Below are 15,115 nucleotides of genomic sequence, written 5' to 3'. Positions count from 1 at the left end.
AATTTCAAACAAGAGCTCCGCTAGTCTACCAAAGATATGGATGAACCTTTGGGAAATCAAAATCGTAAGCGAACAACAGACACATATATCACATAATTGTCACACCATAGCAACTGATGCGAAACCATCTGCATCCTGCATATGCTGTAGTGTCAATTACAGCAACGAGTAGAGCTTCACACCAGCAAAAGACTACACTTGACATCGATTTCTGGCCATCCACTGCCGGCACCATCCCCCCCTCCCCCTCCCCCACAAATATTCTAATAGCTATTCCAGCAGCAGAACAGTGAACAAATCAGTTCTAAGTTAATTTATACTGTGGGTGTTATCTTTAATTGATAGATATGTATGTAAATGCCTGATTATGAGCAAAACACACTTGAAAACACTTCACGATGTTAATTTAAAAATAAAATAAATAATAGTGATTGGTAGCGAAATATACAAAAATTAAATCAACAATAACATGTTCTCAGATTCAAATGACAACAAGCTCTACATATTTAAGACGTGCAGATATCATTGTAATACTTGATAAGCATCAGAGAAGAATTTAGATGCGGGCATATTTAATTTGAGGGTACATTGTGTCTTAGACCAAGTGTAGCTCTGAAATGAATTAATTACACTCTTACAGAAGTTGGCAGTAATTCAGATTGCTTGTTTGTGTTCTTACCTGCTTAGCAAAGCATTTAAGCCAACTTTTTCTGCAGTTATAAGCCTGGTGAGATTAGAACATCACCTAAATTAGGCCTAAACTTAAAGTTCACATGCCGTAACACGTTATTTTTAGGCACATGTGTTTGTACTTGCAAACAGCATTGGGGCTCTCAACTTGAGAGTTCACAACCATGTCTTAGGCACAGCTCTCGCTCTCAGGCTCTAAACTTGAGAGTTCACAATCATGTTTTATACACATCTTTTTCTCTTTCTCACTACCTCTATCTGTGTGTGTGTGTGTGTGTGTGTGTGTGTGTGTGTGTGTGAGAGAGAGAGAGAGAGAGAGAGAGAGAGCGAGATTATATCTGGAAAAAGACATTGTGACACTTGACTTAATTATTGTATTTTTCTTACTGTTCACCTATTTTTGCAGACATTTTAGACTTGGAAGGAACATGGTGACACTCGATGGGTATTTAATTTGAGAGAAATAGTGTATGTATAATTGATCTAAGTATTGCATTTTTTTGTGCTGCTGATGTTTTTTGCACACATTTTAGTTTTAGAAAGAATATTTTGCCATTCGGTAAGCGTCATAGAACAATTTTGATGTTAAAAAAAATTCAAGCTGAGTTGTACCATACACAATGTATGATACCGGAAACGATCCATATATGTTCATCAGGCCAGCTTAACCTGCAAGTTCAACGCACAAACATTGTATGTGTGTGTGTGTGTGTGTGTGTGTGTGTGTGTGTGTGTGTGTGTCTTTTACTGATATGTTGTAGATGGATGCTCTAATACTTCAAGACCCATCCATTGCATAATTTTTTGGATAAATACTTTTGAATATGGTGCAAAAAAGTTAGACAATTCGGATGCTCGGGAAGCTACATTGTGAATTCATTTTAATGTCCACTGATATACTATCCCGTGATTGGCTATTTCATTTTAATACTGTGGTGGTTTCCACTGCAGTGGTGAAGGTTACAGGGAGGGGAAGGAAGAGAGGAAAGTATGTCTTGTCAGATGATGATGATGATGATGATGATGATGATGATGACGATGATATCACATATAAGGAGGGTATGGCTTATGACATCATAGGTTGGGGGCATATGATGAGCACCTGTATTTACTTCACTGACCTCCAGCAGGTGGTTGAAGATCAATGTGAGCCAAATAGTTGGTAGCTACACTACTTGTATGTGATGTCTGCAGAATGACGTCACTCGAATTCAGTGACAAAATTTGGTCTTATTTTGAAAGAGATGGCAACTGTTTCAGACTGCAGAGTCGTCATAGGTGGTACGCAAACTATATCATGACTGTGGAATGCTACACTGTTGTATACCACGTGGTGTAGAACGAATTCACATACAGTTTCTCACCTTTCTGGTTGATCAATAGGAACAATACACAGTGAAATGACATGATTGGGAAATAATGCAACTGTGTGTTCCTCTTTTCACAGACAATATCTAAAATTTAATATTTTACAAAGTTATTTTCTCCCTTTTTGGAACTTTATGCCTTCCCCATCTGTGACAAGGTTAGAGTGAGTTGTCCTTCTTCAGTCTAAAGAATGGCGAAATAAAAATAGGTTCCAACTAGTTCAAAAGGTTTAAATTCTACTTGTGTTGAAAGTGAGTACAGTTCTTTCTGTTTACTTACTACGTTAAGTTAAAATCACAACTCAGGCATTCGATAACTCCCTTCATCGTTGTTTACTGTAGCTTACAGCCATAACAGATTATCTGGTTGTACTTTACTTCTACGTCTACAGCTAAAGCCATACTCTAGAAACGACTCTCAAGTGCGTGGCAGAGGGCGCTTCCCACTGCGCAACATACACTGCTCTGCAAAAAGCAAGAAAGAGATAGATAATGTGTCATAACATATTAACTACTCGGTGGAAATGAAAGTGTGGGGGAATGTGGCCAAACGACTCCCAGTAGTGAACATAAAACTGGACGTCACACGGACTGAGGTCGACGTGACTGTAGCGCAATGTTAATTCGTTAGGACTGGCCAGGAGGGAAAAGCTGTAGGCACCCGTAAAGAAAACATATTTTTATATGGATGAAAGTGTAATGCCGTAAGCAGGCAGGCCTAGAGAAGCCGTCGGGACTGAACGGGCTACCGAAGAGGGCAGGAGAGGAGGGCGTCTGGTCTGTTTGGAAGCGGCCAGCAGAAGAGAGCGAACAGATTGTCCGCTCCCGGAAGCTGGCCGCGGTTCGACCCTAACTTGACCACCTCCAAGCCTCCCTACTGGTCTGTCAGATCGTAAGACGCGCGGTTCGGTAGCGTTACCTCGAGAGCAACACGTGAGTTTAGCTGCTGATGGTTCAACACGTGAGTTTCAGGGTGGTGCCGGCCGGAGTGGTCGAGCAGTTCTAGGCGCTACAGTCTGGAACCGCGTGACCGCTACGGTCGCAGGTTCGAATCCTGCCTCGGGCATGGATGTGTGTGATGTCCTTAGGTTAGTTAGGTTTGAGTAGTTCTAAGTTCTAGGGGACTGATGACCACAGCAGTTAAGTCCCATAGTGCTCAGAGCCATTTGAACCATTTTTCAGGGTGGTTCTATCCGGTTTTGGGCAACGTTACTGAGACGCTACAACTTACCACCAGACGGGAGGCACTGACGAACTTCAAGTGAAAAATAAAAATCAAATTTTTATACTAGTAAATCCATTCAGTAACGGCCCCCACTGTACAGCAAAATGGGGCTGGCTCTGCAACACGAAGAAGTTCAATGGACGGGAAAAGACAGCGTTTATCAATGAGTGAGCAGTTGTGGTGTATGCGGTGGTGTTCTTCATTTGAACATGATCCGGAGACTACATTTGGATGACATGACAAGTCGAAGTATCATTGGAAATCTGGAAGAAGGATGAAGTGTGACGAGTATAGCACAGGAGATTGGTATTGTTCGCAGCGTTGTTTCGCGCTGCCTGAAGAAGAGAAAATAATCGACCAGTGTCAACTACAGCAGCAGATGACCGCTAAATCGTGCAGACAAGAAGGGACACACGTCAAACAGCGAATGCAATTGCAAGCACATTTAGCAGGATTGCAAGGCAGGCAGTCTCACGCTTCACTGTGCCACGGAGACTGAGCGGGGGTGGTCTCTTGGTTCGATGACCAGTACGTTGTGTTCTGTTGATAACCGCACATCGGCGGTACCGTTTGCGAGCCCACACGTGGAGAAAGGTGGAAACATGTAATTCATCCAGGAACACTGCTGGACATGATCGTTTTGGTAGTCAAGATATTATGGTGTGGGGGGGGGGGGGGGGGGCATAATGTTGCATTGGGCCACTGACCTCCAGATCTTTGAACATGGTGCACTTATCGCTCATCGTTATTGTGACACTGTACTGCTTTCCCAGCTGCGTCTTCTTAGGGGTGCGTACGGCGCTGACATTATTTTTATGGATGAAAATGCGCGACCGCATCGAACTGTGTAGATGGCGGAGTTTATGGAACGAGACGATATTCGAATGATGGACTGGCCTGCCCATTGGGCCGACTTAAATACCACTGAGCACGTGTGGGATGCGTTGAGAAGACTTACTGCAACACGTCCACATGCACCAGCGACCATCTGGCAATTGTCACCCTCGTTGGTGGAGGAATGGAACGCTCTACGACAAGAAGCAAGGCAGTTAATGGAAGAGGCCTTACCCACACCATTTGATACAACTGAAATTCCACCCACCTCTCCTTCTGAAATTAGGAAGATAATAAATTCTCTCAAGAGTAAAAGCTCACATGGAACTGAGGGCATTTCCAGCAGGATAATAAAAGCTTGTTCCCGAGAGATAAGTGGGGTTCTTAGCGACATATGTTGTAATAGCTCTCTGAAGCAGGGTATTTTCCCAGGTAGACTGATGCATGCCATTGTAAATCCACTGCATAAAAAGCGGATACGTCTGATGTCAACAACTACCGCCCAATCTCTTTTCTGACTGTCTTATCCAAAATTCTTGATAAAGTAATGTACTGTAGAGTAGCTTCACACCTTTGTAAAAGTAAAGTTTTTAAAAAATATCTGTTTGGTTTCCAGAAAGATTTTTCAACATAAAATGCCATATATACTTTCACTAATGAAACATTAAATGCTCTGAGTAACCGGGACGCACTCATTGGTTTTTTTTGTGATATCTCAAAGGTTTTTGATTGTTTAAATCATGGAATACTTCTAGATAAGCTCAAAAACTGTGGTATGAAATGTACAGCGGTGAAATGGTTTAAATCGTACCAAACTGGAAGAGTGCAGAAAGTTGAAATAAGCAGTTCACATAATATGCAAAAAACTGGTGATTTCTCAAACTTGGGAACACTCAAGAATGGGGTACCGCAAGGTTCGGTCTTGGGTCCTCTGCTGTTCTTAATATATATTAATGACTTGCCACTCTATATTCACGAAGATGCAAAGCTGGTACTTTTTGCCGATGATACAAGTATAGTTATCACACCCAGGAGACAAGTATTAACTGGTGAAATTGTAAACGATGTTTTTCAGAAAAATCATTAAGTGGTTCTCTGCAAATGGGGTCTCATTAAACTTTGACAAAACACAGTACATACAGTTCCATACAGTAAATGGGATGAAACCATTAATAAATAGAACTCGATCAGAAATCGGTAGCTAAGATAGAATATTCAAAATTTCTAGGTGTATGCATTGATGAGGGGTTGAACTGGATAAAACACACTGAAGATCTCCTGAAACATTTGAGTTCAGCTACTTATGCTATTAGGGTCGTAAATTTTGGCGATATACATCTGAGTAAATTAGCTTACCACACCTGTTTTTGTTCTCTACTTTCGTATGGCATCATATTCTGGGATAACTCATGATTGTGTAGAAGGGTGTTCATTGCACAAAAGCGTGTAATCAGAATAATTGCTGGAGCTCATCCAAGATCATCCTGCAAACACTTATTTAAAGAGCTAGAGATCTTCAGTGTAGCCTCACAATATTTATATTCACTTATGAAATTTGATATTAACAATCGGAATGAATTCAAAAGTAAAAGCAGTGTATATGGCTACAACACTAGGAGAAAGGATGATTTCACTACTCAAGGTTAAATCTAACTTTGGCTCAGAAGGGGTAAATTATGCTGCCACAAAAGTCTTTGGTCACTTACCTAATAGCATCAAAAGTCTGACAGATAGCCATATAGCATTTAAAAGGAAAGTAAAAGAATTTCTTAATGGCAACTCCTTCTACACACTAGATGAATTTTTGGATATAGTAAGTGGGTAATTTCCCCAGCCCCCACCAAAAAAGAGAAAAATTAAAATATTAAATGACATGTAATATTTTGTGTAATGTAATATCTTGTATAGACACCTTTTATTAACCTGACACGTTCCACATCATTACGAAGTGTGATCTATGGAACAAGTTCAAAATGGTTCAAATGGCTCTGAGCACTATGGGACTCAACTGCTGTGGTCATTAGTCCCTTAGAACTTAGAACTACTTAAACCTAACTAACCTAAGGATATCACACACATCCATGCAAGAGGCAGGATTCGAACCTGCGACCGTAGCAGTCGCACGTTTCCGGACTGCGTGCCTAGAACCGCGAGACCACCGCGGCCGGCAATATGGAACAAGTACTAACCTAATATAATCTAAGAAATCCGTACCAACCTTGTGGCCAGCATGGGAGCACGTTGCAGAGCATCCACTGCTGTCCGTGGTGATCACACACACTGTCAAGAACCGCGTCCCATGTTTCTCAATGTCCAGGGGACCATCATAAGTCGTCATGACTTCAGTGTGATCATTATCTGTGAATAAAAGTGTAATTTCTGCTTGTCTCATTACGTATTTCTTTAAGTTTCCTTCTGCATATTGTAGCAGTTCTTTCTACGTGTGGTGCAAGTTTCATAGAGCTGTGTTACCTTGCACTGACACATCACCCGGAAGTTACTGTCGTCCTTAAGTTTTGCACAACAGTGCATTAGGGTTTCTTCCGTTTTATTCACGCATGGGACATGGGAACTGTGAGACTGTGTAAATGCCTCTGTGGGCACTGTAATTAATTTAACGTTGTTTTCGCGGTCCCTATGGGAGCAATATCCAGAGGGGTGTGATATATTCCTATGTTACTCTGTTAATACTTTTTCTTGAAACATTGTAAGTGTGCTTTCACAGCATAGTTGACGTCTATCTTCAAGGGTCCGTCATTTAAGGGTTTTCGACAGTTTCCAAATGGTTCAAATGGCTCTGAGCACTATGGGACTTAACGTCTGAGATCATCAGTCCCCGAGACTTAGAACTACTTAAACCTAATTAACCTACGGACATCACACGCAAACATGCCCGAGGCAGGATTCGAACCTGCGACAGTAGCAGTAGCGCGGTTCCAGACTGAAGCGCCTAGAACCGCTCGGTCACAACGGCCGGCCGACATTTTCCCAGTATATTGCCCGTCAACTGAATAATGGCAACTGTTTTAATGACGATTGAGCCTATGTGATTATTCCATTTCATATTCAAATATGTTTTAGGTTCAGGTATTTGTATGAGTTGACTTATTCCAGTTTTGATACACTGCTATTGTAGACATAGGATTTTACATATTGACATGTTATGAAATGCACCATTTTCCATTTTTGAACATTTAAAGCAAGTTCTCAATCTTTGCAGCACAGAGATCTTATTAATATCGTGCTAAATACACTGACGGAAAAAAATCGCTACATCAAGAAAGAGTTGTGCTACATAAACAAAAGTTGCTACGTGTGTCTCTGCATCTGAAATGTTTCGTGCCAGTCGCATAAGAGTGGCGCTACTAGGACCACTCTCAGGATGCAAATCAGGTTTGCTTTAAATGCACGTTGAAACGGCCGTGAGCGTCAGTTATTTATGAGATTGGACGTGGTGGGATGATGTTAGTCAAATATGCTTTTAAGGAGACAAGGACGCCATTAACAACACTCCACTAAGGTTGAACGAGGTAGTGTAATAGGGATACGAGAAGCTGGATATTCTTTGTGCGATATTGGGCTCCGGACGGTCACGTGTCATTACCGAAAGGAAAGTGCATCGTGACAGGCGTATGGCTCTGGGCACCGTCCTGCACCTGTAACAGCACTTTGAGCAGTAGTTGACACCACAGTGGCACAACGAACTGTTACAAATCGGTTACTTCGAGGACAGCTCCGAGTCAGACGCCGTGCAGCGTCCATTGCACTGGCCCCAATCCACCGCCATCTCGTGTCAAGTGAGAGTTGACTGTAGAGCAGGGTGCTTTCTGATGAAAGGTGTTTCTGTCTCGGTGTCAGTGATGGCCGTGTGTTGGTTAGAAGCAGACCAGCTGAGTGCCTGCAACCAACGTATCTGCATGCTAGACTCGCTCGACCTACACCTGGTGTTTAACGTCCCGTAGACACCGAGGTCATTAGAGACGGAGCACAAGCTCGGATTAGGGAAGGATGGGGTAGGAAATCGGCCGTTTCCTTTTAAAGAAACCGTCCTGGCATTTGCGTGAAGCGATCTACGGAAATCACGGAAAACCTTAATCAGGATGACCGGGCGTGGATTTGAACCGGCGGCCTCCCGAATGCGAGTCCAGTGTGCTAACCACAGGGCCACCTCGTTCGGTGCAACAATGACATTCTGCATCGCGCTCTGACACAGAGCACCTGGACTGGCAAATCTAACAGCCGCTGTAATCACAAGTTATGTAATAAATCACAGAAATTATGATGTCACAAATTACGAATAAGATCACCTGTATGGTTTACTATAGGCACACGAAAATTTTTGTTAGATCGGTGCTCGAATCCGTATTTTTTGCTTATCGCAAGCAGTCGCCTTAACCACTCGTCTATCCGTGCACGGGTCCTGGGCCGATCCAAACTTCTATCTGTCATAGTATCTACATCACATAGTACTCGCACACCGTTAGTGTGATTCCTACATAGGTAGAGACAACGTTTTTCTCGTCCGTCTGCCACGCGTGCATGCATGCATACATATCTGAAGGACATTTGCACCGAATTACAGAGACACTATCAAATACAGGCACTACTCTAGCTGTAAATCTGAGAGCAAGAGCACAGCCATCGAGATGTCTAATTTCGAAACGCACAGCTTCTCATCGGAAATTGCAGTACCTCTGTGTGTCAACGTGTTTAAAACCACTCGATAGGATGATATAAATTCCGTGCGATGAGAAATACATCAGTGTGCATTGGCTTACTATATGCAGAATTGCCGATCCACAAATTTGATTTATATTAAGCAAAACATTTGAAACGTCTATTTTACTCCTCTTTCCAACTCCATCGTATGCTTGATATTACGGTATGTAAGAGATCGATAAATATTCTGAACAATTCCTGAGTACGACTTTTTGAGTCAGGGTCCAGACATTAAATCCCAGCGAGAGAGGTGTACGGCCAGTGTAGGAGATCGCTCCCCACACCATGATGCCGTGTGTTGGCCCTGTGTGCCTCGGTCGTATGCAGTCCTGATTGTGGCGCTCACCTGCACGGCGCCAAACACGCATACGACCATCATTGGCACCAAGGCAGAAGCGACTCTCATCGCTGAAGACGACACGTCTCCATTCGTCCCTCCATTCACGCCTGTCGCGACACCACTGGAGGCGGGCTGCACGATGTTGGGGCGTGAGCGGAAGACGGCTTAACGGTAGCCCAGCTTCATGGAGACGGTTGCGAATGGTCCTCGCCGATACCCCAGGAGCAACAGTGTCCCTAGTTTGCTGGGAAGTGGCGGTGCGGTCCCCTACGGCACTGCGTAGGATCCTACGGTCTTGGCGTGCATCCGTGCGTCGCTGCGGTCCGGTCCCAGGTCGACGGGCATGTGCACCTTCCGCCGACCACTGGCGACAACATCGACGTACTGTGGAGACCTCACGCCCCACGTGTTGAGCAATTCGGCGGTACGTCCACCTGGCCTCCCGCATGCCCACTATACGCCCTCGCTCAAAGTCCGTCAGCTGCACATACGGTTCACGTCCACGCTGTCGCGGCATGCTACCAGTGTTAAAGACTGCGATGGAGCTCCGTATGCCACGGCAAACTGGCTGACACTGACGACGGCGGTGCACAAATGCTGCGCAGCTAGCGCCATTCGACGGCCAACACCGCGGTTCCTGGTGTGTCCGCTGTGCCGTGCGTGTGATCATTGCTTGTACAGCCCTCTCGCAGTGTCCGGAGCAAGTATGGTGGGTCTGACACACCGTTGTCAATGTGTTCTTTTTTTCATTTCCAGGAGTGTAATTTTAGACCACGACTCTCATAGCAGCTTGCCTCGTCTACTCTAGTACTTACATAATAACGCGTCTGCGTGTTAATGGTATACGACGCAATTTCAGCAATTCTTTCACAGACAGCTCAATGAGTGTTACTGACATTTACGTCTTGCTATCAGATACAGTGTTTTATGCTGAATGACAAGATATAAGAAGTTTAATCATTGTCGAAGTTGTTAGGATTGGTATAATATTTATGCTACACTTAGCGCTTCCAAGCCCAGAACCTCATCCCGCGAGTGGTGGCACAGAAGGAGAGCGAGGAATAAATCTGGTTAAAAATTATTTGTCTGACTCCGGATGGTAGCACCTAGTATGAGCCCCTTCATAGGGTTACAGGACAAAACAGACCGTTACCTCAAAGGAGGAAAACGATTTCTTTTTCAACGACAAAGAGAGTGGAAGAGCCTAGCACAGTTAACCGAGAAAAAATAATCGTGCACGCTTACAGGCTATGGTATACCAACGTATGCAAAACCTTATTTGGGTGCGACGAATTGGTATTGTGGTGAATGGCGTATACCGACTGCGAGAATCGGACGTTCCTTGCTGCGAACGTATCTCTGTGTCTTACCGAAACAAAGATTTTGTTTTAGGTACTCTTTGTGAAGAAAATGGAGGGATCGGACGTGTGGGAGGAAGAGAGGGATTGTATTGTTGTAAGACCAAAGATTTTGCTAAAATGCACAAATAGCTTTTTGTACAAAATAAAATTCAGTAACTAACATCAAGCACTCAAGGTATGTATATCTCCATACCGAAATTAGTTCATTATCACTGTACAGATATTACGAGACGTAGATCGCTCGGAGATTAAGTTTGGAATGCTAGTGCGAACCTGCATTTTCCATGTCAGAATTCGTCGAAAGATTATCTCGGATTTAATAAACTTTAGCTTGCTAATTTGTTGGACCTCTCATCCAGACTCATCAAACAACATAGCACACAGTTGTGCCGAACGATCTGCGTAGCGAATAAAGGTTTTAGAGACTTCAGGTTGTAATTGTCCCTTGAATTAGGCAACCATTACGGCACCTCACCTGAACCTCTCGATACCAGCTATATTCTACTGTGTTTCTGTGAAGTAGTTAACATATTTCTGAGACAACATTCAGATTTGATTTCATTAATGTAGAGGTACTTTGATACATCGATAAGTTTATATTGCAATATTATTCTTATGTGTATTCTTTCTTTTGCCACTATCATCTTTGACGTACTTGTAACTCTGATTTTTAGGCGCGTAAGCGATTATTAGTTTGTTAGAGAGTCGAACCTTGAAAAGGTCATGTCTTGGACGTCATGTTGAAAAGACGCATAACGTAATCAGCTTATAAAATGTGAACTTTAACAGTGAGGAAGATGTTTTCAATTATGTTTTGTATTGTGAAGTGATGTTTTGTGTGTTACGCAATACTGCAACAAAAGCAATAAATTTTCGACGATTGAGCCATGATTTTAGAACGAGACCAGCGTGGGAAACACGAAAAGATGAGTGCCTAGTTTATTCATTATTACATGATATGACTTTATTAACTGTGCTCTAATGACACCTGCCACATAATAACTTTGTTGTTGCCCGAAAATGCAGTATTTAGCAGCGTGAGCAACACCACAATCATTATTAAATTTTGCCCTTTGTTGTGGTAAGGTTGTTAGAAGGTGGAGCAGATAACGACGAGTAATTTACTCGAGATTGCCGCTGAGAAATACACCTCTTGCTCTCCTGTGGTATTTAAAACAAATTATTTATATTTTTCAGGTTTTCTGGAGAATAAAAATAAAAGGAAATAAGGAACTAAACTAAACCAACTAAACCAATAATTAAAGTAAAAGCACACATAAAGAATATTAATTTATAATAATTAATAAATAAAGAACATTTTCAATTAACTAACCAATAATACTAATATAACAAAAGGTACGGAGTTAGCACTTCTCCCGTGACAGTGACAGGTTATTGGCATATGCAACAGAAGCCGCCGCGGATGAGAAGGAAATACCCGTATACCACAGGCTATGAACTACGGACAGAGCATCGGGTTACAGAAAAATCGTAGCAGATGTTTAACAGGTAGCGACATGGAATATCAGAGGCATTTCCTGTAAAGACCTAGAGCTAGAAAGGGTACTGCTTAAGAGAAACATCGATAGAAGTATCTTTTCAGAGACGAAAAAGAAACTAGATGGTTCAAGGAATGTGTCATTCAGACTTACTACAAAAACAGAGAGCGAGAGCTGGAATTGCAATGTTCATTTCAAGAAACATTATGAACTATAATCACAGTTTTCCCCTTATTCACAAAAGACTAATGGTGATATGCATCAGAGTGGCAAGAGATTAACTATGGATGACTGAATTGCGTACTTGGAAGAAGATAACGGAATAAGAAACTGGAACGATATACCCAAATCCAGGAATAAAAGAATTGGCTAAAGTCAGTGTGTCAGATTGCTAGCATTGGCAGGAGTCTTTAATGATACAGTAGATCATGAGAATGAAGTCTTTTGCAACGGCACTGTTATATAAAACATTTTAGGACTTCTTGCCACGTCAGTTCATGGTAAAACCTCAAGATTTCGACGATTACCTCCATCGGCTTCGTCAGGAGCAACTGATTGTCAAAAACTGTCGCAAGGTCGCAGGATCGCAAGACAGATGGATCTATCCTTTGGTCCGGGGTACTGGAGGCTAGGCAGAAGGCTGCTATTCCTCCTCAATCTTCTGTGGTTGATGATAGTGGGCCTCTCTTAATGGATCGTCGTGGTGCTGTGCTCATGTAGAAAGAACCCATCGTAGCTGGCGGTTAAATTCTCTTCACCTTGTTCCGCTTATTGAGGTACTAGACGGCTGACACATCCTCAAGGGAAGGCTTCTTCCTGATGCTGTGTTGGCTTCATATTGTCCACAGACGGCTTCTGATTGGTCTGCAATTACGTAATGCTGTCGCAGATGGTGTCAACGTTTGCACTGGTGGTGCCACCGCTCCGGTAGTAGCGTACACATTGCGACGAATATATCTGCCTCTCCTCTACACCGAGGGTTCTTTTGCACGCACCGCTAAGATTGTATCCTTTGTCACTGTTAAAGTTCCTCTCGCACATTTTTATTTCTACAGCCTCTTTCATTACAGGAGCCCGCTACGTAGGAGCGAGGGATAAATTTTTGTTTCGTCAAACAGTATTTTGTGTTTGTTCGTGAGGCTGTGCTCGGCAACTACACTTCTCTCCAGTTATCGAGATCCCATAGATCTTGAGGCAGAGGCTGTCCTTAACAGCGCGCAACATCCCCTGTATCTACTTAGGAGGTCGGAAAATACGCCTTCTTCCCAGTGATCTTGCCTGTTTTGCCGGACGTAGCGCCTCAAAAAGGAAGGATTGTAGTCGCTAGCTCATCACGTGAATATTCAACATTTTCCCGTTTCCTTTTCTTGGTGAATGCCGACTACGTATACATGAACCCTAGCCGTTCTTTCGGAACACACACTTCAGATGATTAATTTCGGAATCCACGTGGCTCTCGCCAGAAACAGTTTTTTCTCTGTGTACCAATTTATTGAAACTGCTCTCTTCTGGACTGCGCTAGGATATAAAACAGCGTGCGTCGGCTTCCAGTACACTGCGTGGCCGAGACGTCCATCCGACTTTCGTTGTACCAACACGTCTAAAAATGGCAGCCTCCCATCTTTCTATGTCTCTACAGTGAATTGGATGTTTGGGTGCTTACCGTTAATATGTTCAAGAAAGTGCTCATGAGCTTCTACACTGTGTGTTCAGACCACAAACGTGTCGTCAGCATAGTCCAGAAGAGAGAAGTTTTAAATACTTCGGTACACAGAAAAAAAGAAAAAATATCTGTTTCTGACAAGGGCCACTTGGATTCTGAAATTAATCATCTCAAGTACGTGTTCTGAAAGAACGTCTACGGTTCACGTGTGTGTAGTTACCTTCCTCCAATAAAAGTAAAAGTGAAAATGTTGACAATTCACGTGATGAGCTACCAACTGTATTCCTTCTTTTCTGCGGTGCTACATCTAGCAATATAGGCAAATTCCTGGGAAGACTAGGTACAATCCATATTTTACGACCTCTTAAGAAGGTAAGGGAGATGCTACGCCCTCTTAAGAACAGTTTCGGCCTCAGGATCCCCGGGATTTATAACATTCCTTGTGAGTGCGGTAGCAATTACATCGCTCAGTCCATCCGCACCGTTTCCGATCGTTGTGCAGGACATAAACGTCATATTAAAAAATAGATCTGGAGAAAAGTGTAGCTGTTGAACACAGCCTTACAAACAAACACAAAATACTGTTTGACGAAACAAAAGATTATCCCTCAGTCCTACGTACTGGGCTTCTGTAATGAAAGAGGCTGTAGAAATAAAAATGTGCGACAGGAACCTCAACCGTGACAGGGGGTACAATCTTAACGGTGCATGGAAGGAAGCCCTCGATGTAGAGGAGCTGCAGATATATTCGTCGCAATGTTTACGCTACTACCGGAGCGGTGGCGCCACCAGCACAAACGTTGCACCATGTGCGACACCATTGGGTAATTTCCGACCAATTAGAAGCCATTTATGGACTATATAAGGCGAACACAGCAGCAGTCTTCGACAGGCTGTTGCTCATGACGAAGACGATGGAGGTAATCGGCCAAATCTTGAGGTTTTACCCTGAACTGACAGGGCATGAAGGCAAAGAATGTTTTATACAGTTGATCACGATTTTAAATGAAGAGTGGGGGCATATGGAGCGAAGGCAAAGAGCGACGACAGACGAGTGTTAACAAAGCTTCGCACTTACATTTATCGCAATAAACTAAAAGAAAAAACATGTTTCGGAGGCAAAGGACTACTATCATTGATTGACTATGTCATAGCGAAAGGAGAATGCCAGTGTTAAGTCAGAGAAACTCACGTTTACAGAGATAGTGAAATGGATTCAGATTATTCTACGATGGTCGCAAAAATAAAAATGCTGGAAATTGTGCAGACCAAATACAAGAACTGACCATTCAAGACAAGCCTTTTTGAAGATGAAACTATGAAAAATCTGTATGAAAACAGAGTTCCACGAAAGGCCTTACAAGTCATGATATAGAGCTAGTATGAACCAACACCACAAATATCTTACGGGGAGCAG

The sequence above is a fragment of the Schistocerca gregaria genome, chromosome X (assembly GCF_023897955.1).
Source record: "Schistocerca gregaria isolate iqSchGreg1 chromosome X, iqSchGreg1.2, whole genome shotgun sequence".
NCBI classification, from domain to species: Eukaryota; Metazoa; Arthropoda; class Insecta; order Orthoptera; family Acrididae; genus Schistocerca; species Schistocerca gregaria.
Note: the sequence above shows the minus strand (reverse complement) of the source record.